General features: G+C 34.7%; 1 protein-coding gene and 1 pseudogene across 1 annotated transcript in view; one reads left to right on the forward strand and one right to left on the reverse strand.

The window, feature by feature from the left end:
* LOC105304661 (inactive heparanase-2) overlaps window positions 1–23,845 on the reverse strand; it is a gene marked incomplete at its 3' end in the record, with an annotated part of 440,017 nt that overhangs the window by 344,219 nt on the left and 71,953 nt on the right. The gene's annotated exons all lie outside the window — the stretch shown is intronic.
* Window positions 17,629–17,747, forward strand: LOC111731081 (annotated as a pseudogene).

Raw genomic sequence — 23,845 nt, forward strand, 5'->3', positions numbered from 1 at the left:
TAATGAAAAAAGTAAATGTATTATGGTGATTATAATATATATAGCTATAAAACATATAACAACAATATCACAAAGCATATAGGTATACACAGAATAATAGGATTATAAAACTTTTACATTTTATTGGAAATGGCACAATATTTAAGTAGAATTTAATAAAGATCCATACTGTAAGCTTTAATGAAATAACTTAAACATAATGCAAAGTTATACCTAGAAAGTAATTAGAAAATTAAAACATTAAAAATTTGATTAACCCAAAAGAAAACAAGAAAAGAGAAAAACATGGGTCAAAAAGATAGGACAAATAATGTTATTCATGGTCAAAAAAATAAATAAACAAAAAAATTAAAATCAGTCAATAGAAACTAGATTAGAAATGTTCCAGATGTTAGACTGAACAGACTTTAAAGCACCTATTATAAATATGTGATGAGAATTAAAAGAAAATATAGTATTAATGTGTTAACAGATAAAAACCTCAGTGAAAAAATAAGAACTACTATCAATCAATCAATAAGAACCAAACAGAAATTCAGGAACTGTAATTAAAAATTCACTTAAATGGACTTAAGAGCAGATTGTAGAAGAGCTGGCAGTGAACTTGAAGACAGATGAAGGAAAATAATCCAATTTGAAGAAGAGAGGAAATAAATTAATGAAAACATTTAATAGGGCCATGTGAATCTTTATGACAATATGAAATGATTTAACACATATATAATTAAGTCCTGATGGACACTGGGGTAAATAAAAGATAGGAAGAAATAACAGCCAAAATGGTAATGAAAAATACCAATTGTAAATCTAAAAACCAAAAGATTGAAAACTTACATAGTGTGTTCTCTGACCAAAAAAGTTAATTGAATTAGAGATCAATAATAATGACATATTTAGGAAATATCCTAGTACTTGCAAATTAAATAACATATTTTTTTCTAATCATAATATATACTTTATTATATTTTAAGTTTTTGTTAGACCCATTACTTTTTATTTTTCAACTACAGTTGAATGTCAGTTCAATTTACAGTTGAATTACAGTTCAATTTCAGTATTATTTTATATTAGTTTCAGGTGTACAGCATAGCGGTTACAGAGTTATATAATTTACAGTGATCCCCCCAATTAGCCTAGTACCCACCTGGCACTATACATAGTTATTACAATATTACTGACTATATTCCCTATGCTGTACTTCACATTCCCGAGATTACTAGAACTGATCAATGAATTCAGTAGACCAGCAAGATAAAAAAATTAATATTCAGAAATTGTTTGCTATTTATAATGGCATCAAAAAATATATATACCTAGGAATAAATTTAACCTAGGAGGTAAAAGTCCTGTACTTGAAAATTTATAAGATACTGAAGAAATAAACTAAAGAAGATACAAATAAATAGAAACATATATCGTGCTCATACATGGGAAGAATTAACATTGTTAAAATGTCCATACTACCCAAAGTAATCTATGGATTCAATGCAATCTCTATTAAAACACCAATGGCATTTTTCACCAAACTAGAATAAATAATCCTAAAATTTATATGAAACAATAAAAGATCCCAAATAGCCATGGCAATCGTGAGAAAGAAGAACAAAGTTAGAGATATAAAACTATAGCATAAGGCTATAGTAATCAAAACAGCATGGCATAAAAAACAGACACAAAGATCAATGGGACAGAATAAAGAGCCCAAAAATAAACCCATACCTATATCATCATTTAATCTGTGACAAATGAGGCAAAAATATATAATTAGGTAAAGATGGTCTATTCAATAAATGGTGTTGGGAAAACTGGACAGATACATGCAAGAAAAATGGCGCTGGACCATCTTCTTATGCCATATACAAGAATAAACTCAAAATGGATTAAATACATGTAAGACTCAAAACCATAAAACTCCTAGAAGAAAACAGGCAGTAAACTCTTTGACACTGCTCTTAGTAATATTTTTTCTGATGTATCTCCTCAGACAGAGGAAACAAAAGAAAAAACAGACAAATGGGACTACTAGATCAAATTAAAAAGTTTTTGCACAGTGAAGGAAACCATCAACAAAACGAAAAGATGACATACTGAATGAGGGAAGATATTTGCTAATGATACAACTGATAAGAGGTTAATATTCAAAATTTATAAAGAACTCGTACAACTCAATGGCAAAAAGCAAACAAGCAAACAAAAAAGAATCCAATTTTAAAAATGGGCAGAGGACCTGAATAGGCATTTCTCCAAAGAAGACATACAGATAAGATGGCCAATAGGCATATGAAGAGATGCCCAACATCACTAATCATCATTAACAGTTATCATCAATAAATCAGAAACAACAAGTGTTGGCAAGGATGTGAAGAAAAGGGAAATCTCATGCACTGTTGGGATTGCAAAATGGTACAGACACTGTCAAAAACAGTTTGGAGTTTCCTACAAAATTAAAAACCAAAGTACCCTGTGACCTAGCAATTCTGCTTCTGGGTATTTATCCAAAGAAATCCAAAACACTAATTTGAAAAGATATATGCACCCCTATATTCACTGCAGCACTATTTACAATAGTCAAGATATGGAAGTAACCTAAGTGCCCATCAATAGACAAGGGCATTAAATAAAGAAGAGGTGGTACATATATACAATGGAATGTATGCCAATAAATGATAACTTGAATACAATGGGAAATTTTCTCTAAAAAATACAACAAAAATACTCAAGAAGAAACAGAAAATCTAAATAGCCCTAGATGTATTAAAGAAACTAAATATATAATAAAATTTTCCCACAAAGAAAACTCCAGGCCCAGAAGCCTTAATGTAAAGAATATACAATGGGGTAAAGACAGTCTATTCAATAAATGGTGTTGGGAAAACGGGACACATGCATGGAAAAAAAAAGTGAAACTGGATCTCCTTTTTACACCATATACAAGAATAAACTCAAAATGGGTTAAAGACTTAAATGTAAGACCTGAAACCATAAAATTCCTAGAAGAAAACACAGAGAGTAAACTCAGAAAACAGAAAAGAATGTTTCCACCTTATTTTATAAGCCAGCTTAACCCCAGTAACACTATGAGACAGACATTACAAAAAAGAAAGTTACAGACTAATAGCCCAAATCCTCAACTGCATAATTGAGTAAAGGATAGAGTTTTTAACAAATGCTGCTGGAATAACTAGATCAACATATGGAAAAATGAACACTAATCTTTCCCTGACACAATTAATCAATGTGAAATGGATCACAGACCTCAGTGTAAAAGCTAAACCTATAAAATGTCTAGAAGAAAACACAAAAGAAAATTTTTGTGGCCTTGGGGTAAACAAAGATTTCTTATATAGGACACAGAGAACATTAACCATAAAAGAAAATTTTGATAAACTGGACTTATAATTAAAACTTTCTGCTCTACAAAACTGAAAATGAGTTAGTTCATTAACAGAAAAAAGCATAAACAAATTCTAGGCTACTCATACAATGGAAAACAACTCAAAATTTTTTAAATGAACTACTGAAACACAACACAGATGAATACTGGAAACATTATGTTAAGCTTAAAAAGCCAGACAGCCATAAATAATAATGAAATCCTGCCATGTGCGACAACATGGATGGACACAGAGAATATTATGTTGAGTGAAATAAATTGGACAGAGAAAGACAAACACCATATAACTTCGCTTACACATGAAATCTAAAAAACAAAACAAACAAACAAAATGAAACAGAAACAAACTCATAGATCCAGAGAACAAACTGATGGTTGCCAGAGGGGAGGATGGGCCTAAAAGGGAAGGGGACTAAGAAGTACAAATTTCCAGTTATAAAATAAGTCATAGGGACATAATATACAGCATAAGGAATATAGTCAATAATATCATTATAACAATGTACTGTGACAGATGATTAGTAGACTTATTATGGTGATCACTTTGTAAGGAAAATAAATGTTGAATCACTATGTTGTATACCTGAAATTAACACAGTACTTTATGTCAATTATAATTAAAAATAATTTTTTTTAAAAAGCCAGACAGAAAAAAACATATGAAGTTCAAGAACAGGCAAACTAATCTATGGTGATAGAAATCAGAACAGTGGTTGCCTTTGGGAGATAAGGACTGACTGGCAAAGGACAAGAGGAGACTTTCTGGATCACAGAAGTGTTCTAGATCTCGTTTGAGATGGTAGTTACATAGGTGTATGCTTTTACTAACACTAGTCAAATTGCTGATCTTTACATTTTATGATATATAAGTTTTACTTCAATTTTTTAATGTGACGATCTGGAAGAAGAAATTTCAGTTCCTGCAAATTTATGTAATTTTCCACGTAGATTTCCAAAGGAAACAAGTACCAAATAAAATAAAACTCAAGTGACCCATGCACCTTACCTGAACTCAGTTATGGACTATAACATACCTAAAATGGAGGGTTACAAAACTCATCCATTTAATACTCTACAAATTAGGAAAGGTATAGTCACTACAGAAAGACACAACAAGGACAGCAGGTTCATCAGTATGAGGTTTCATCTGCTATCTGCTTCTTCCCTTTACCTACCCAAAGTGTTCAACTTCCCAAGGAAAGCCTACCTGGAAATCAAAAGATGCCTATAAACTTTCAGGCCTTGCCACTATAACCTAGTTGTAATAACTTCAGACAAAATTTATTATTAGGACAATAGCCAGGACCAATTCTAAAGCAATCACTTCTTTGATAGCCCCATGAAGTTCACTAAAGTCAGTGAGACTGACCTTTCCAAACATTAACCCAGGATTCTAATCAAGCTCATGTAGAGATGAACATTTTTGTCCAGCTGGCTACAAAAACACATGTATGAATTCTTTCTTGCTCACTCTTCATGCTAGCCTTTCCTCTTCCTGTTTCTCTCCTTTTTCACACATGAACAGTCACGTCGTCATATGAGACAAGTGAACACTGAATCTTATGGGTAAAAAGACAGATGTTTTCCAATTTTCCTTCACAAAACTGTATTTTATATCAGGTTCTTCTATGGATTTATAGCCAATGAAGGGATGTTACTACATTAGCTCATGAAGGGGGACGATAAAAACTGGAAAGGAAGACTCAGACAAGGCAAAGAGAAGCTATCCAGAAGGCTGCAACTGGAGAAGCATGACAAATGGGCAGCACAGTTTTAGAGGGTTCGGCAGAAAGGCAGATTGCCTGACTGGGAGAGATTCCTCACAGCTGGAGCATCACACACACCATCTGGAATTTTTTAAATCTGCTTTCCCCAGGTGATCTGATTCTCAGAGTGCCAGTGGAGATGAGAAAAGGAGCAATTGTATAGCTCAGAATAACTCCAAAGGCTGCCCAAATTAGTTAATGAAATCTTGTTTGAATCAGTTTCAGCTTCTCCTCCAAACTGAACCCCTAGTTTTGTGCTGTTGTTTCTCCACAAAGGATTAAATGGTAGGAGTTTAACCCTTAAAGGTTTTCTTTACAGTGGAACAAAACAGGATTCCCAGCATGGTGGTCAAAAATGATGCTCAAACTGTTGGATCTGGTCCAAATTTCCCAATACAGGCCAACAAAGCTTCATTTTCAGTTTCACTCCTCTTGACTAGTCTTAGCACTATTTTAGCTGTTGCCAAATGGAGAGCTTACATACTGAAGTCCCCAGTTTTCTTTCCCATATGGTCCAAATTCAGGATTTAAAACAATAAAGGGAAATATAACCATCCAAATAACCATCCAAGTAACCACCTCTATTATGGCAGGCATATTTGCTAGGAAAAACAAATTCATATGTCATTTTGAAAGAGGAAAAAGAGCTGGGTACAAAAAATGATGGGCAAAAAAAGCAGCTTATAATTATAGGTTTGGCACAGCACTTTTTACAGAATTTTCACTGAAGGGACCATTCCTAGATAAAGGTACCAGGTCAAGAGCTGGCACTACAGATACGGTCCTGCCCTCAAAAAAGTTGTAGAGGCATAACAGAGACATAGAAGAGTATTATATTAACCACAAACACATCACATAATTCAATATATATATAAATGTATAGCATTATGGAATCACACATAGATATAATAAAAATGAAAACTTAGAGAAATCATATGAGAAAAATTCTAGCTCTCAAAAATATGCCGAAAATTCTTCTGACCTAATGAAAACAAAATTAGGAAAATGCCAGAAAAGGCAGTAATAAAATGTAAATCTCCCTTCCTCAAAAAACCTATGGATAAAAAAAAATGCTCATCTAAAGAAAAAGAGAACACTAAAATATGAGAAATAATAGAAGACATAATAAAATGATAATATGGACATAAATGTCCTTGTGGCACATATTGGGGGACATATTTTTATGTTTAAAGTCAACTGTGAATTTAAAAGTTTGAGCCTGTAGTGTTTAAAGTTCTACAGAAAATGCAAACATAAGCAACAATAAAGAATTCAGGGTAACTAGATATGCAGTGACAGGTACAGATAACAATCCAGGAACTCAGAAAAGGCTTAGGACTGGGTAGTGGTTTACAGAAGAATATAGTCCTACACAAAGAGCCCTGTAGAAAAGAAACCCAGATGTTGAGAGGAAGGGTGGTGCACCAGAGACAGGGTGATGATGAGAGGTAACTTAGGCATGAAGGAAATCTGTCTGCCCATGGCAAAGAGAGCCCATCAGCTGAAAAATAATCCAAAAAAGACCTAGAGAGCAAAATGTCCAACTGGATAGTCAGGTAAAACCAAGCTCTAAGACAATCTAACATCTCTGTATGATCTATCTGTGGCAATAATCAATGAACATTAGAATCAGAAAGTTCCTTTATGATGATCTAAATTTGTATATTAATTTTATAGCTAAGTTTTCAAATCTGAAAGCTGAATTAGTTTACACAAAGTCACATAATGAGTTGGTGGCAGGTCTAGGACTCCAACCCCAGTACCCTGTCTCCCAGATGGTCCAGTATGCTGTCCATTGCACCACAATGCCTTTATACTAAGTCCTCAGATGATGTGTGTCCATTCATATTACTCTCTCATAAATTTCTAAAAATTGCCTTTCATTATCTGAACTTACAATTTTAGGTTTCAAGTTCAATACCTATAAGACTAAATGTAGTTGGATTTTGTTGTTTGCTTATCAGTATAGAAAACAGTTAATATATAAATTCTGACATCAGACAGATCTACCCTTAAATTCTAGCATTGTCATTATTGATTGTATAGCTTGAGCAAGTTATTTTACCAGTCTAACCTTAGATTCTACATCTATAAAAGAGAGATAATAAATAGTGCCTCCCGCAAATGACTGTCATGAAGATTAAGTAACATTTTTCATGTAAAGTATGCAGTACATGTCCCAAAATACAATAAAGACTCAACAAATGTTAACTATAATAAATGCGAGCTATTATTAAAGTTAACATTCACTTTCTCCCAAATTTTTGCCCATGAGGGGCAGCATAGCATAGGATGGTAAAACTCATAAACTCTGGAGGCCTTGCTCTACCACTTAATAGCTATTTGAGTTTAGGCAAATTACTTAAGCTCTATGTATCCCATATTCCTATCTGTAAATAGAATTGCTGTAAATCAGATGAGATGTTTATCTTAAAAAACAGAAATGCTTCCAAGTAGAAGTGTTTGTTAATAAATATGAACTTACAAAAACTTTCATCTGCTGAGAAGTATTAGAAAAAATTTTGGCTTTTCCTCATAGCTGCATACGAGATACTGATTGTATATAATTAAACTTATGGTGGTAGTAGGAGAGGGTGGGAGAACGGGCAGAAATGACTCTAAGACTTCTATCGATTTGCCACCAAAATCCCCACCAGGAGGTTTTCTACATCAGTTAGGTGGAGATGGATTTTAATGATTATGAGTTAGAACCCTAACCGGTATTCTAGGATATGTTTTATTTTATAATAATAGGATTACACTATACACAATGTTCTGCACTTTGCTTCTTTATTTGACAATAGTTTACTTTCTAAATTTCAAATTAGCTAGGAGGTGCACGCCAGTTTCTTCCAGTCTCCCTGCTCCTCTCAAACCCCAAATGACAAGGTGATTAAGGAGAATTTAGATGACTTCAATCCATGCTGAGAAAGTAAACTACACACAACTAGTTCTTTCCAGTCAGAAAGAATAAAATGTACCATTCTTCCCACCTACCCTTATTTCCTTACAGATAATTGGTATCCAGTAGCTGAATTTTCTCATTAAATATTTTTAGAGCATTTTTAAGTGAAGTTTTTTCTGTTGCATTTTCCCGAACAATCCATCTCTCTGTCATCCACCAATACAAATACTTAAGAGTCCAGTATCAGCACTATGGCCTTCAACCAAGGCCCAAATCCTAGAACTGGAACCAGGGGATCTACTGAGATTGCAGCCAGTAATCTGTCCATAGGCACAGCCAATGGTCAAAGCCAGAAGTCATGAAATAAGCAAAGTTAATATCCAAGATCTGAGCCAAGAGCCATAAAACAAAGTTGGCAAGGAGAGTCAAGGAAGGGAAATGGGTGTCAAATCTAAGCCAAAGGAGTTACAAACACTTCATATCACCCGAAATGCCAAGAGGCCATTGCAAAACTATTACTGCTGTTTTATGTACAGCTTCCTTAAAGACTGTTGACCAATGCTGGACCTTAAGGAGTAGTCAGTTTGGAAGAGAACATGCTTTGTTCAATGGCTCTTTAGCCAATCCACCTAGCTTTCTACAGTTTCCCTTGTCCTAGTGTGGTGTGCATTTCTAGCAAGGTAGGTTTGGATGTGAGTCAATTCCACTTTGGGCCAGTCATTTAAGCTCTATGAATCTCAGCTAGCTCATGTGCACAGTGCTGATAGTAATTCTTACCTTTATAGATTTAGGGATTATACGAGCATAAACGTGAAAATCTTATAGATTTAACAAAATAAAAATGATTTTTTGTAAGACATACCATAAAGTTAAAAGATAAATGTTAAACTGAGGGAAATATTTATAACAAATATTTAACGAAAATTTTAATATCCCTAAAAATTCAAAAACTTCTATAAATCAATATGAAAAATACAAATAACACACAAAAAAAATGGCAAGGCATACAGGCAATTCATAGAAGAAATACAAGATGTTCAACCTCACTAGAGATCAGGAAATTGCAAACTGAACAGGGAGATACTGCTTTTCAGCTTGGCAAGTATTAAAGGGATTGAGAATATCCATGTTGGCAGGGTGTGGGGAAAAGGATTCTCACATACACAGTTGGAGGGAGTGAAACCTTTTAGGTAGGCAATTTGCCTGCAACATTTAAATCTGACTAAGCTTTACTCCATCAATTCTACTGCTAGTAAAGTATCAATTAAAAATACTATCATAAATTCATAAAAATAACATGTGCAGGATGTGAATTAAAATAAATTAATTGCAAATAAATGTGTGCCTATATATAGATGTTATATTCATGCTTTTGCTATATATGTTATATATATACACACATAAATATGTTTATATGTGACTAGGAAAAGGTCTGGAAGTTTACAGAATTGTTAATAGTATCAATTCCAGGTAAGTAAGGGCAAGGGGCAGTATATCCTGTAATTTTTCTCAAACCAGATGACCCCTTTCAAAATTTTTATTTTATTTTTTAAATTTATTTTTCAAGTGCAGTTGACATACAATATTATATTAGTTACAGATGTACAATATAGCAATTATTTTTTAATAAATTTATTGGGGTGACATTGGTTAATAAAATTATATAGGTTTCAAGTGTACAATTTAATAATGTATTATATGTATAATACATTGTGTTAAATTTCCTTCTGTCACCATATATTTGACCCCCTTTAGCCTTATCTACCTCCTTCCTCCCTGCCTTCCCTCCAGTAACCACTGAACAGTTGTATGGTCCATGAGTCTCTGTGCAGGATGTGAATTAAAATAAATTAATTGCAAATAAATGTGTGCCTATATATTTCCTGTTTGTTGCCTTCAGTTTTCTATCTCACATATAAGTGAAATCATATGGTTCTCAACCTTTTCTATTTGACTTACTTAGCTGGCATGATAATCTCAAGATCTATCCACTCTGGTTTCTCTTTAGATCATGTAAATCCTTCACCTTTTACAATATAGTGATTAGACGTTTATATACCTTACGAAGTAATCACCCTGATAAGTCTAGTACCCATCTGACAGCATACATAGTTATTACAATTTTATAATATTGTAATAATATTGTGATAACAGGTCTTTCATAATTTTTAAAGAAAAAATGTTTTGCAGATTAAAAAGCAAAGTACAGGTGTTACTATTCTTAAGTTATACTTTACCAATCAAGAGAAATTGAAAGTGATATATAAATATAAAGTGTTATTAATTTTTACCAGAATTTCTTATGTAAAATTATTTTTGAATCAAGAAAACAAACAAAACACCAAAAAAGTTGTGTCAAGTCTTCCATAAGCACTAAAATGTGGTAATTCTGGGTTTAAAGTATAGAGTGACAGCTCTCTTTAGAAAGAATATAATAAGAGAAAATTTCCTTATAAATTTTAGCAATTCTTATCTTTTTTACTTATTCTCATGCTTAAAGCATATTACAGACATTAATACTATTCCTAGAAAATGACTCTATCTCTGATCTATTTGTCTTCTAACGTAATTACTCCAAACTGAAATTTCTTTCTTTTTATATCTTCCCCTTTTCTTAGTTTCTCAGATCATTTTAAATTTGAATACATTTCTCTCAGGTACAACAAGGTCACCAATTCAATTTTGTGAGATAAGTAAATTAAACATACATTCTTTTCATTTCATCATTGAAGGTGACATAAAAAATGATACAAATTTATCAAAAAATTATATAATAAAAAATATAATAAACCATGTTATGCTCAAAGGTAAAGCCTTTAGAGTGCCCTTTTGCCCCTTTCTGTTCCCAGTTCTCTTTTGGTGCTTCCTCCCAAGGTACCCGAGCTCCCTTTCAACAAAGCCTGCTTTCAGGAAAGGATCTGAAAAAATAATTTACGTTGACGAGTGAAAAAACATACAGAAGAATAAAGCTATAACTGCTAAATTTCAGAAATCAATTTTTAAAATTCCACATAAGTACTCAATATTGCCAGGTACTATACATGAAGTAAATCAAATTGACGGGCCCCCTGTCCTCAGAAAATAGATAAACAAGCAGTTACACTAAGGTGTGGTAGTTGCTATGATAAAGACATGGTGTTATGAGAGAGGAGGTCTAATCAAGTGCAAAGGATCAAAGAATTCTAGAAGAAATATCTAGAATTTCTTTGAGAGTGTGTAGGCATCAACCAGACAAAGGTAGGTGTGAAGAAATAGAAGCATGAAAAATGCCTTCCTGACACCTCTGAAATCACATTACCCCATTCATCTAAAAAATATGTCTGACTCTCACAAGCAGTGAAGTGGAGAACAAAATTCAAGCTTTTTAATTTCCAGTTCCTTTCAACATTTGGAACACTATTTCTCTCACTTCCTCCCTTTTCTTCAGCTTCAAGTGATTATGGAAAACCACTAAAATAGTAAAAGAAGAAGCCACAGAAAATCACAAATGCAGGGCAGAAAGTGAATAGGTATAGGCAGACAGCTGGGGAAATAGTTTTGTAAGGCTTTCTCTGGAGAACAAATGTTTGGGACAAAACAGAATTCCCAGCAACAGTGTATATGCCCCTAAAGATTGTAGCTTTGTCAGGGCAGTAAATATTCGGCCCCAATGTCTAAACAGAATAAATATCTGGATAGTCTCTGCCAAACCAAGATTAAAAACTACTACTATATCTTCTGAAGTAAAAAATAGCCAGCAGTAAATTTATCCATTTTCAGCTAAGCAATTCTTAGAGGGGAATTTATAACTTTAAATGCCTCTGCTAGAAAAAAAAAAAAAAAAAAGATCTTGAATCAATAACCTAAACTTCCACCTTAAAAACCTAGAAAATGAAGAGTAAACTCAATCTAAAGTAGAGAGGACAGGAAATAATAATAAAGATTAGACTGCAAATCAATTCAATAGAAAATAGTAAAGCAACGGAGAATATAAATAAAATCAAAAAATGCTTCTCAGAAAAGATTAAAAAAGAACTGTCAAACTTTTAGCAAAACTCACTAAGAAAAACAATGAGAAGACAGATCACCAAAATCAGGAATGAAAAAGGACACATCACCACTGATCCTACAGAATTATAAGGAATTATTACGAACGACTTTATGTAAACAAATTAGACAACTTAGATGAAAAGAACAAATTCCTAGAAAGATAAAAATGACCAAAATTGACTAGAGAAGAAATAGAAAATTTGAATAGACCTATAATGAGTATAGATACTGACTCAGTTATTAAAAGTATTTGCTCAAAGAAAAGACCATATCCAGATGGCTTTACTGGTGAATTCAATTAAACATTTAGGAAGAAATTATATCAATCCTTCATAAACTCTTCCAGAAAATGGTGGAGGAGAGAATACTTCCCAACTCATTCTATGAGGTCGGTGTTTCCCTGGGAGTACTCTCTAAACGCAAAGCAGGATTACAGAATTCAGTTTTGAAACCTCTGGGTTCCAAATGAATTCTTAAGGCCAGCTAGGAAGCTGGAAATGTTGTCGAAGTACAGGTTAAGAAAGCCCTAGAACCAACCTTAATCTTAAAATCCTTTAAATATTTAAGGCCATCTCATAGGGAAATTAAGAATTACTATATAAAAAGATCATAAGGGAACTTTTTGTTTTCCTATCTCTGCCCAGAAACGTTAGTAACTGAACTATTTTGGCTTGCAAGACAATACTGGGATGGAGTCATGAGAGCTAGGCCTTCTCAGTTCTCAAATCTACAAATTTTGTAAATCCTTATTGGTTTAGGCTATATCTCATATGTGAGGTTTACTACATCTATGGAAAACGAGTGATTTTCCAGTTTAAAAAAAAAACATTTAAAAGTATGTTCTAAAAAAGAATTTTCTTCCCTCTCTCCTTCCTTTGTCAGTGCTAACATGTATTATATGCACACTATAGTTACATCACATAATACAAATCCTCAACTTCACAGTTGTGAGTGATGCTGAAAAGTGTTTAGCTAAACCAGTATAAAGAGGCAATGATAATGATAGCCATATCGAGCATTTACTGAGTACTCAGAGATGTCATGGATCATCTCATCTACTGCTCGCACTGTCCACATTTGTTCTCATCTAAAGAGGATTATGTAGACACTGCAACTACTATAACTGTAGCAGATTCTTATTTGGTAACCTGAAAAAAAAAAAAAACTATGCTCACTCGGACAAATAATATTGCAATATTTTGTCCATAATAAAGGCAGGAAAAGTGGGGTAAAGGTGGAAAAACAAAAGACTCTACATATCTAGGTACTGAGATTTGGGGAAAGTATAGAGCAAATTTTTTCAGTACTGTTGTCCAGAACAATTTAGAGAGGCATCTAAAGACTTTTCATAAAGTTTTTTTCCATGCATTAAGAATGGAAAAACACCAAAAGCATGATCCAAAAAAGAAAAACAAAATGATAAACTGAACTTCATCAAAAGTAAGAATTTCTGCTCTTTGAAAGACACTGTTCAGAGAATAAAAAGACAAGCCACAGACCAGGAGAAAATATTTTCAGATCACATATCTAGTAAAGGACTTTTATCCAGAAGATATAAAGAACTCTCAAAATTCAATAATAAATAAACAACCCAATTTTTTAAATGGCAAAATATTTGAACGTACACTTCTCCAAAGATGATATATTGATGGCAACTAAGCACTTGAAATAATGCTCAACACAATTTTTCATTAGAAAACTGCAAATTAAAACCACAACAAGATACCGCTATTAGAATGGCAAAAATGACAAAGACCAATCATACAAAGTATTGGCAAGGATGTGGAGCAACTAGAATTTCCATACAATGCTAGTGGAAAGTAAAATGATTACAACCACTGTATATAGAAAACAGTTTGGTAATTGCTTTAAAAGTTAAACATATACTTGCCAGAGTAATAAAAGTACATATTCATGCAAACACTTATAAAAGGATGTTCATAGTGGTTTTATTTGTGATTGTCAAAAACTGAAAAAAAAAAAAAAAAATAGATGTCCACCAACAGGTAAATAGATAATCAAATGGTGTTGTATTGCTACAACAGATTATTATTCAGCAATAAAAAGGAATGAACTATTGATATGTGCAATGACATGAATGAATCTCAAAATAATTATACTGAGTGAAAGAAGCCAACAAAAATAGTACATACTGTATGATTTCTGTTTATATAAAAATTTTAAAAATGCAATCTGAACTATAATGACAGGAAACAGGTCAGTGGTTGCCTAGGGATGGGGGAGCCAGGCTAGAGCAGAAAGAAGGTATTCCAAAAAGACATGAGGAAACTTTTAGGGAATATAGATAGATGTGTTCATTACCTTCACTATGGTGATGATTTCATGGGTATATATGGTAAAGTTTATTAAACTTTATGCTTTAAATATGTGCAGTTTATATCAATTATACATCAATGAAGCTGTTAAAAATTTTTTGTAATATTTTTATTTTGTATTTTAAAGAATGAATATCTTACTTATTTTTAGTTACATTTTTCTGCTGAACTGATGTTTTTTTGAATAAGATACTACGCAGAAATTAGTGATGTGGAACCCAAGTTATATTTGAATGTCAGTTGTCATCTTCATTTTACAGATGAACAAACCGAAGACCAAAGTGGATAAACAACTTAACCAAACCTATTGAGATTGTAGATGACAGAGCCAGGATCTGAATCTATATTTGTCTGGCTCCCAAGCCCATGTTCTTCACACTGTAATAATTTGTGGAAAAAATGGAAAACAAAATGGTATAAACATGACATTGTAATTATCTAAAAAGGGCAAAAATGAAAATAGTTGTCTTAGGCTGGTGAGATAAAAGATCATTTCTTAAAAATTTCATTTTGGGTTTTAAGTTGTTAGCCTAATGTTCCTTATGTGACAATACTCTAAGGTACCTAGTTTGTACTATCTTGGCCAAAAAAAACAATAATACCAATATAAAATGCTTTTGTTGCTTCTTAATTATCTAGTTAACAACAGGCCTATGGCATGTGGGAAACAATGGCTTTGACGATAAACACCATGATATGTTTCCTTTGTAAAGTCATAGATTCTGTCAGGGTAAGGGTATTTTTGACAATGACTCTGGGGGTCCTAGAACAAAAGTACTCTTAAGTATGTGAAAAAATAATGTTTAGAGTTTATCACATTGTTTTAGTTGGCATTATCTGACAATCATTTTGTAAATCTGAGTGATGCCAAGTCTACATGTTTCTGATTTAGTTCTACTTAGCAAATCAAAGTGCCATTTTACGAGTGCTGTTTGAGATTTAAGGCAACACTCAAGTGGTATCCTTTGAAATAAGGAGACTGAGTCAGATGCCATCATTCAAGTGGCAGATGGATTAAAGATGCTTTATACAAGCCAGCTCTATCAGTTTCTACTGAAGTCTACGCTCTTGCCAAATGCATCCTTTTAGAATATACAATGAGTTTTTTCACATTTATAGGCCAAAATTCCTTTTGCAGCCACATCTTGCTTCAGTTTATTTGGAATACGTTTCTATCTCTTTCACATAACACTGGCTGTAGAATATGTGGAGCCATGCTGCTTGAATTCTAGAAGAGTCAAGAAATGCAATAGATTGACAGAGAAATCAAGTGCAGAGAACATGAGACCAGGGCTAGTAGAAGTACTTATATCCAAAGGCAAATAGATGAGAAATAAATAGGAAAAAATGGAAATGTGTATAATCACAGATCTTCCTTAAAATGAAGGTGAGGCTGAGATGAAGTAGGTGGAGATAACCTTGAAGTCTGGAATTTTAAAATACTGCAATAAATTTAAACAGCTAAATGAAAAGGTAAATGCTACACTTTCTCTCTTCTTCTTAGTGTCTCACCCACTTTCATGTTTCTCTCCAACTCCCTAAATTTTTCCTTCTATTCAATAATGAGAAAAAGTGTGGTACAATGAGAGGGAAGGAGGAGAAAGAGAAGGAGAAGGGGAAGGGTAGGGAGAGGAAGGGGAGGGGGAAGGGTCAGAGAAGGAGAGGGGGGAGGAGGAGAAGGAGGAGAAGAAGGAAAAGAAGAGGAGGGGGAGGAGAAGGGAAGAGGAGGAGGCGGGAGGAGGAGGAGAAGGAGAAGGAGGAGGCCCAGGACAAAGAGGAAGGACGCTAAGGAGAAGAGATGAAAAAGAAAGAACTAAGTGGGAAGAAATGAGAATGGAGATGCGAGGGGAACAAAAGGGTATGAAAATACATGAGCACCTGGTAAGTTTTAAACCCTGAAGCAGTTTTAAAATATGGCCCCAATTTTTTTACACTCTTGCCATCAATAAGTGGGTTCTATGTTCCTGTCTCTTAAATCAAAGTAGTTTTTTGACTGCTTTTACCAATAGAATACAGCAAAAGTGATATTATGTGATAGTCAGGGTTAGGTCATTAAAGGCAAAGAGCTTCTACCTAGTTTTTTGGAATATGTGCTCTCTGTAAAGTCCCTGTAAGGACTATACCACTTGGTACCCAACTACTACATTGGGAGAAACTCAATTCACATCAAGAGGCCACATGTAGGTGCTCTAGTCAATAGACCCAGCTGAGTTTAACCTTTGAGTCATCCTATCCCAGGCATCAGAAATATGAGTGAAGATGCCAGGGCCAGCTTCATAGGCACGCAACCAGTACAATCACATTAGGGCCCACACTCAGAAGGGCTGTATGCTTGGTTTAATCTCTATCATTGTCATCGTAAAATTCTTAATAATTTTAACTTTGAACTTGTGTTTTTTAACTGAAATCCAATGGAACAATGGAACATGAGTGTGAGCAGAGGAGATGCACACAATATTTGTGTCCTCCACAGCTCCTTGCTGTTCCATTAGCATATAGCTTTTGTTCCATTAGCATATAGCTCACTACACAGCTTCTATAACACACCTTATATTCATTCAAAGTCTTGTACTCATAAAGATCTGTGCTTAGTTTATTGCTGATGTCACCATCTTAAAATTCTTAATGATTGTATCTTTGAACCGGTGTTTTGTAAGTTAAGTCCATGGGACAATTCAGCATGCATATAAGTACAGGCAATATTCAAAACATGCATATACCTCTCATCCCCACCATCATTTGCTACCCCTTTCACATATAGCCTTCACACTTCTACATTCTTAGGCCATATAAACTTCAACTGAAAAAGCTGGAACATGGATGACTTCTAGATAATGATGCAAAGCAAAATAAGCCAGACAGAAAAAGTTGAAAATCACATGATATCACTTATATGTGGCATATAAACCTAAAAGCAACAAATGAACAGGACAAACAAACAGAGAATCATGGTCATGGACAATAGACTAGTGGTTACCAGAGGGTAAGGCAGAGGAGGGAGGGAGGAAGTAGACAGGGTAAAGGAGGTCAAATATGTCGTGACAGAAAGAAATCTACCTGTGAGAGATGAACACACAGTAAATATATATATGCCTTGCTGTTCAAATCTACAGCTGAAATTTATTGGATTTCATTAACCAATGAAAAACAAATCACCATAAAAAAACAAATAAATAAATAAATGTAAAAAATCATTTAGTCTACGGCCATACTACACTGAACAAGCCCAATCCCATCTGATCTTGGAAGCTAAGCAGAGTCGGGCCTGGTTAGTACTTGGATGGGAGACCACCTAGGAAGACCAGATGCTGTAGGCGTAAAAAATAAAAAAATAAGGGATTGTAAGCTTGCAATCTGTGAGGTAAACTAAGAGTTGCCTCACCTAAAAAATTTAAAAAATAAATAAATAAATCATATAAATAAATAAATGAATGAATGAATGAATCCAGGGGCGGGGGGGAAAGTTGGAGGTAAGAAATTCTTGACTGTAATGTTGGTTCCTGGAGGGCAGAGACTTTGTCATCTTTGTTTACTGCTAAATTTCTAGTGTTTGGCACATACTAGATACATGTTATTTGTTGAATGGATGAAAAAATGAATTGACAGGGAGTATAAACACCATTAATTATGTCATTACTTTCACCCAATTTCCTAGGAACCTCAAAGTTCATATTTTCCCAGATTCTAAATTAAGGCTTTATCGTGCAAAATAGAAAAATATCTGAAGGTCGGAAACTACATTACATCATTGGGTAGCAAAAAAACAAAAATGATTACTAAATGTAGAAACACATATAAAAGAAGAGAACATCAGAGAGATAATTCATCTTCCAGCACTGAGTATGCCTTTAATTAGAGATCTCAATTTTGGGGCTCTATAACTAAAACAAGATTTGGGGAATTCAGGAGATGTCTGGAAGAATAAAGTTTTTAAAACAGTCACTATATAGATAATCTAAGGAAACTAGACATATCAGAGAAGCTGAGCCTTCAAGAATTTTTTTAAAATATTACATTAATAATGGTGATGGGCCAGGGTGCAGAAAACGCAATCCAGAGTACAATGAAAAGTCCTTCATCCTTCTCAACTATCTTGTCGTTTAATTTTCTTGGAAAGAGGAGTTTGTTGAGAGCGACTCTGAATTTCTTTTCCTCCAACAAATATGCCTTTGGGGTCAATAATGTAAAAGAAAATGACTTGAAAAAAAAGAACAAATATCAAAAAAGACAATGAGAATTTTACAAGAGGCTGAGAATGCCTATGAGCCAGAAGACATTGGTCATCTGCAAATCTGACCTAAAGGCCTGCAAAGCTGTATAGGACTCCGGCAAAAAAAAAAAAAAAATTAAGTAACTGCTCAAGATTCTCTCTCAAATGATATTTCAGGCCTAGCTACCCCATTTTCCATCTGAAACTAAAGTTACAGCTATTGGAAAAAGGTCATAGCCAGGTCAGAATTTGAGATTTGTTTGGCTTGTGCTCTTTTCAGAGAAAACCATAAAACTCAGTCCCTCCCTATCCTGAAATAAATGCTAAGCAGAGTAATGTTTCCATAATGTCAACAGAATGCCACAGAGAAACATTTGCTTTTCTTGGTAACCAGTATATTTAAGGGCACTGAAGTCCATGTTTTCAATTCCAGAGTACTAAGGACAATGACATTCATTTCAAGCTTTTTCCCTCTAAGGAAAATAGTGAAGGAAATTAAGATGAAAAGTGGCCTTCTTTCTTTGCAAATATGTACTGGCCCCTTTCCCTAACAAACTGTTTGGTGCATATTAGCTACCAGGTAGGTAAAAGGTCTTCGGAGAAGAAGATTCCAACTGTTCTGAAAGTAGGGGTTTCCCCTTATACTCAGGGGGTTATTTTTAAAAGTTAGACATTTCTGTAAACAAATTAACACTGAATCACCCCAGGGAACCACTTTTGCTGGGCAGGTTGGCTCCAGTGATTAGAAATTGACTTGAATGAGGCCAACGATTTGAATTTTATTTCTCAAAACGAGAAACAGGATTCTGGGAAAACATGGCGGAGCGAGAGACATCCTCCGATCTCTCCCCTTGAAACAACAATAAGCTGAACGTTTAAAACTGAACGAAAAACACCCTAACTGCACACCCTAACTGAGCGTGGAATCTGTGCATAAGAGCTACCACAGGTCAGAACCCCAGGGGTCGAGCAGTGGACTAGGACAGATAAAGAAGTTGCCTCTCACAGCTACCGAAGCTCCTGCAGGAGGGGGAGGGATGAAGGTGTGGTGACTTCTCTGATCAGCCTTGCCTGGAAGTGCTGGGACTCTTCTACACAGCTGGCAGCAGGGCTCAATTATCAGGGCAGAAAGCAGAGAGGTGGGACTGGACAGCAGAAAAACAACAATTGATTTTTACTGGCTCCAGTTGCAAAACTGAGCCTGAGCTGCAGTCCCCAATCCCCAATCCAGAGGACCCCTCCACTCATACCCTCCGAGACCAATCACTGCAGAGCCCCAGGGGAATCTGAGCAAAAGCTGTGGAGACTTAAGCTACCTCTCTCAGCCTCTGGAGCTCCCTGCAGGAGGAGGGGGGAGGGAGAAGGTGCGGCAACTTCCCTAAACAGCCCTGCCCGGAAGTGCTGGGACTTTTCTTCACAGCCGGCAGCAGGGCTCAGTCATCAAGGCAGAAAGCAGAAAAGTGGTTTGGGAACACAGAGAAACAACAGATCATTTTTACTGGTCTCAATTGCAAAACGAAGGCTGAGCCGCAGCCCACAGCCCTCAATCCAAAGGGCACCTTTCCCTATACCCTCTGAGACAGACCACTGTGGAGCCTGAGGGGAATCTGAGCAAACCCTACCAAAACTATTGCTAATACTGACAGGGACTGAGACTGACGGTGGTGAGTGTTACTAAAATCTACAAGAAAATAAAAGACGTTAGGCTCTATATAAAGCCGGGACCCAAGAGGCTTAGACGTCACCTATTTGAAACCAAAAGAAAAGCGCCTTCTTTGCAGCAGGCTAAAGAGAGACCTTTATATGATAAATCTTCTTTCTGGAAAAACAACAGAATACACTTCCATTAATGCCCAGGTGGAGAAATAGTCCATTAAACACCAAGAACAACCAAGATGACAAGGCATCTCAGAAAGAAAAAGTCTCCAGAAAATGAGCTGACAGACAAAAATAAGCGACTTAAGTGACAGAGAATTCAGGATGGTACATCTGAAAAAACTCAGTGAGTTCCGAAATGAGTCATACCAACAATCTGAGAATTGCAAAATCAGCTAGATGAGCAGAGCAAGGAGACTGAAACCCGCAAAAAAAAAAAAAAAACAAATAGAACTTTTGGAGATTAAAAACATACTGCAAGAGTTGAAAAATGAAATAGCAAGCTCGGGAAATAGAGTCAAGCAAATGGAGGAAAAGATCAGTGATACTGAAGACAGAAATCTAGAAAGAAATCAGAAGGAAGGGAGAAACTGAAGAATGAAAAATAAAGAGAAATACAAGAATTAGCTGATAACATCAGGAGAGGAAACATAAAAATAATGGGCATTACTGAAGGCGAGGAAAAGGAGAAAGTAACCAGAAAGCATTTTCAGACAAACAGGAGACAAGAATTTCCCAAAGCTAAGGAATGAGTTAAAGCTTGGAATTCAAGAAGTCAACACAACACCCAATTATCTCAACCCAAATAGGCCTTCACTAAAACAAATTGTATTAAAGTTATCAAAAATCAATGACAAAGACAGAGCAGCCAGGGAGAAGAAAACGGTAAAGTATAAAGGAAAACTCATTAGATTATCATCAAACTTCTCATCACAGACCTTACAAACCAGAAAGGAATGGAATCAAATATTTAAACTATTAAGTGAAAGGAACTACCAGCCTAGAATAATGTATCCAGCTAAGCTCTCCTTTAGATATGAAGGAAAAATTAAGACCTTTTCAGACATACAAAAATTTAGGGAATTCTCCACTATGAGGTCTGTACTACAGGAAATTCTGAAAGGGGTCAGCTCACCTTAATCAAAATAACAACAACGAAAATACATAATTAGGAGTAAAATGACTATCAGGCAAATAGAAGCAGAGGAGTGCAACCCTTACTAAGAACAGGGCATTATAAGCTTAAATGATAAGAAGAGAATTGCTATAGCAAGATAGCAATGAACGTTCACCATACATAGAAACAAATTGAGATAACAATGACTGAAAAGGGGAGGATTCAAATATCCAAATTCGCAAAGGAGAAAAGAGACAAGGCACACACAAAAGAAAATGGATGACTGTATACATATATATATATATATATAACTATCTTTTTCATATTTGTAATGGTAACCACACACCATAGAGTCAGAACTAAAGTATATAACATAAAACAAGAAAAACCAGAGGCAAAACCCACAAAAGCCAACCAAAAAAAAACAGAAACACAAGGACAAGGAATCGATGGAAACACCGAGCTACCAGAAAGCAAAAGATAAAATGGCTATAAGAAAACCTCATATTTCAAGAATCATCCTAAATGTAAATGGACTGAACTCACCAATAAAAAGGCACAGAGTTGCAGATTGGATCAAAAAGCAAAACCCAACCATACGCTGCCTCCAAAGACAAATATAGACTCAAAGTGAAAGGGTGGAAAACAATATTTCAAGCAAATGGCATTCAGAGAAAAGCAGGAGTAGCGGTACTAATATCAGTCAAAACAGACTTCAAAATAAAAAAAGTAAAGAAAGATACTGAGGGACACTTCATAATGATAAAAGGAATCATGCACCAAGAAGAAATAACACTTATTAATATCTATGCTGCCAATCAGGGAGCCCCGAAATATGTAAAGCAATTACTAACAGAACTAAAGGGAGAAATAGATCAAAACACTATTTTAGTAGATGCCCTAAATACCCCACTGTCGGATATGGACAGATCATCCAAACAGAAAATCAATAAGGAAATAACATCCTTAAATGACACATTAGACCAACTGGACATAATCGACATTTACAGAGCCTTCCATCCCAAAACAGCTGCTTATACATTCTTCTCTAGTGCATGTGGAACATTCTCAAGAATTGACCACATACTGGGACACAGAAATAGCCTCAACAAATATAAGAGGGTTGAAATCATACCAACCACATTCTCTGATCATAATGTTTTGAAACTAGAGATCAACTGCAAAAAGAAATCAGGAAGAATCACAAATACATGGAGATTAAACAACATGCTACTGAAGAATAACTGGGTCAGAGAAGAAATTAAAAAGAGAGATCACGAGATACATAGAAACAAACGATAATGATGCTACAACATATCAAAACTTTTGGGACATGGCAAAAGTGGTCATAAGAGGAAAGTTCATATCATTACAGGCCTATCTACAAAAACAAGAATGAGCCCAAAACACTTCATCTTGAAAAACCAGAAAAGGAAGAACAAATGAAGCCAAAAGTCAGCAGAAGGAAAGAAATAATCAAAATTAGAGTAGAAATAAATGAAATTGAAAACAAACAAAAGAAAAAAATAAATGTGACAAAGAGCTGGTTCTTTGAGATGGTTAATAAAATTGATAAATCCCTGGCTAGACTCACTAAAGTAAAAAGAGAAAGGACACAAATAAACATAATCAGGAATGAAAGAGGGGAAATTACGACTGACATCACAGAAATACACAGGATCATGCAAGAATACTATGAAAAAGTATATAATACCAAATATAATAACCTAGAAGAAATGGACCGGTACTTAGAAAAATACAATCTTCCTAGACTGAATCAAGAAGAACTGGAAAATCTCAAAAGACCTATCAGCAGTATGGAAGTTGAAACAATCATCAGAAACCTACCAAAAAGTAAAAGTCTAGGACCAGATGCCTTCACCAGTGAATTCTACCAAACATTCAAAGAAGATTTAAAACCTATTCTCCTCAAAAGCTTCTAAAAAATTGAAGAGGAGGCAATACTTCCCAAATCATTTTATGAGGCCAATATAACTCTGATACCAAAACTTGGTAAAGATAACATAAAAAAAGAAAACTGTAAATCAATATCTCTCATGAATACAGATGCAGAAATCCTAAATAAGATACTAGTAAACTGAATACAGCAACATATTAAAAAGATTATACACCACGATCAAGTGGGCTTCATCCCAGAGGCACAGGGATGGTTCAACATACACAAATCAATTAATGTGATACACAACATAAACAAATTAAAAAATAAAAATCATATGATCATATCGATAAATGCAGAAAAAGCCTTTGACAAGATAGAGCATCCATTTATGATCAAAACACTTAACAAAACTGATACAGAAGGAAAGTACCTTAACATAATAAAGGTCATCTATGACAAACCCTCAGCCAACATTATACTTAATGGTGAAAAACTAAAAACCTTCCCTCTAAGATCAGGAACAAGGCAAGGC

This window comes from Pteropus vampyrus, unplaced genomic scaffold, assembly GCF_000151845.1.
Source record: "Pteropus vampyrus isolate Shadow unplaced genomic scaffold, Pvam_2.0 Scaffold348, whole genome shotgun sequence".
Lineage (NCBI taxonomy): Eukaryota > Metazoa > Chordata > Mammalia > Chiroptera > Pteropodidae > Pteropus > Pteropus vampyrus.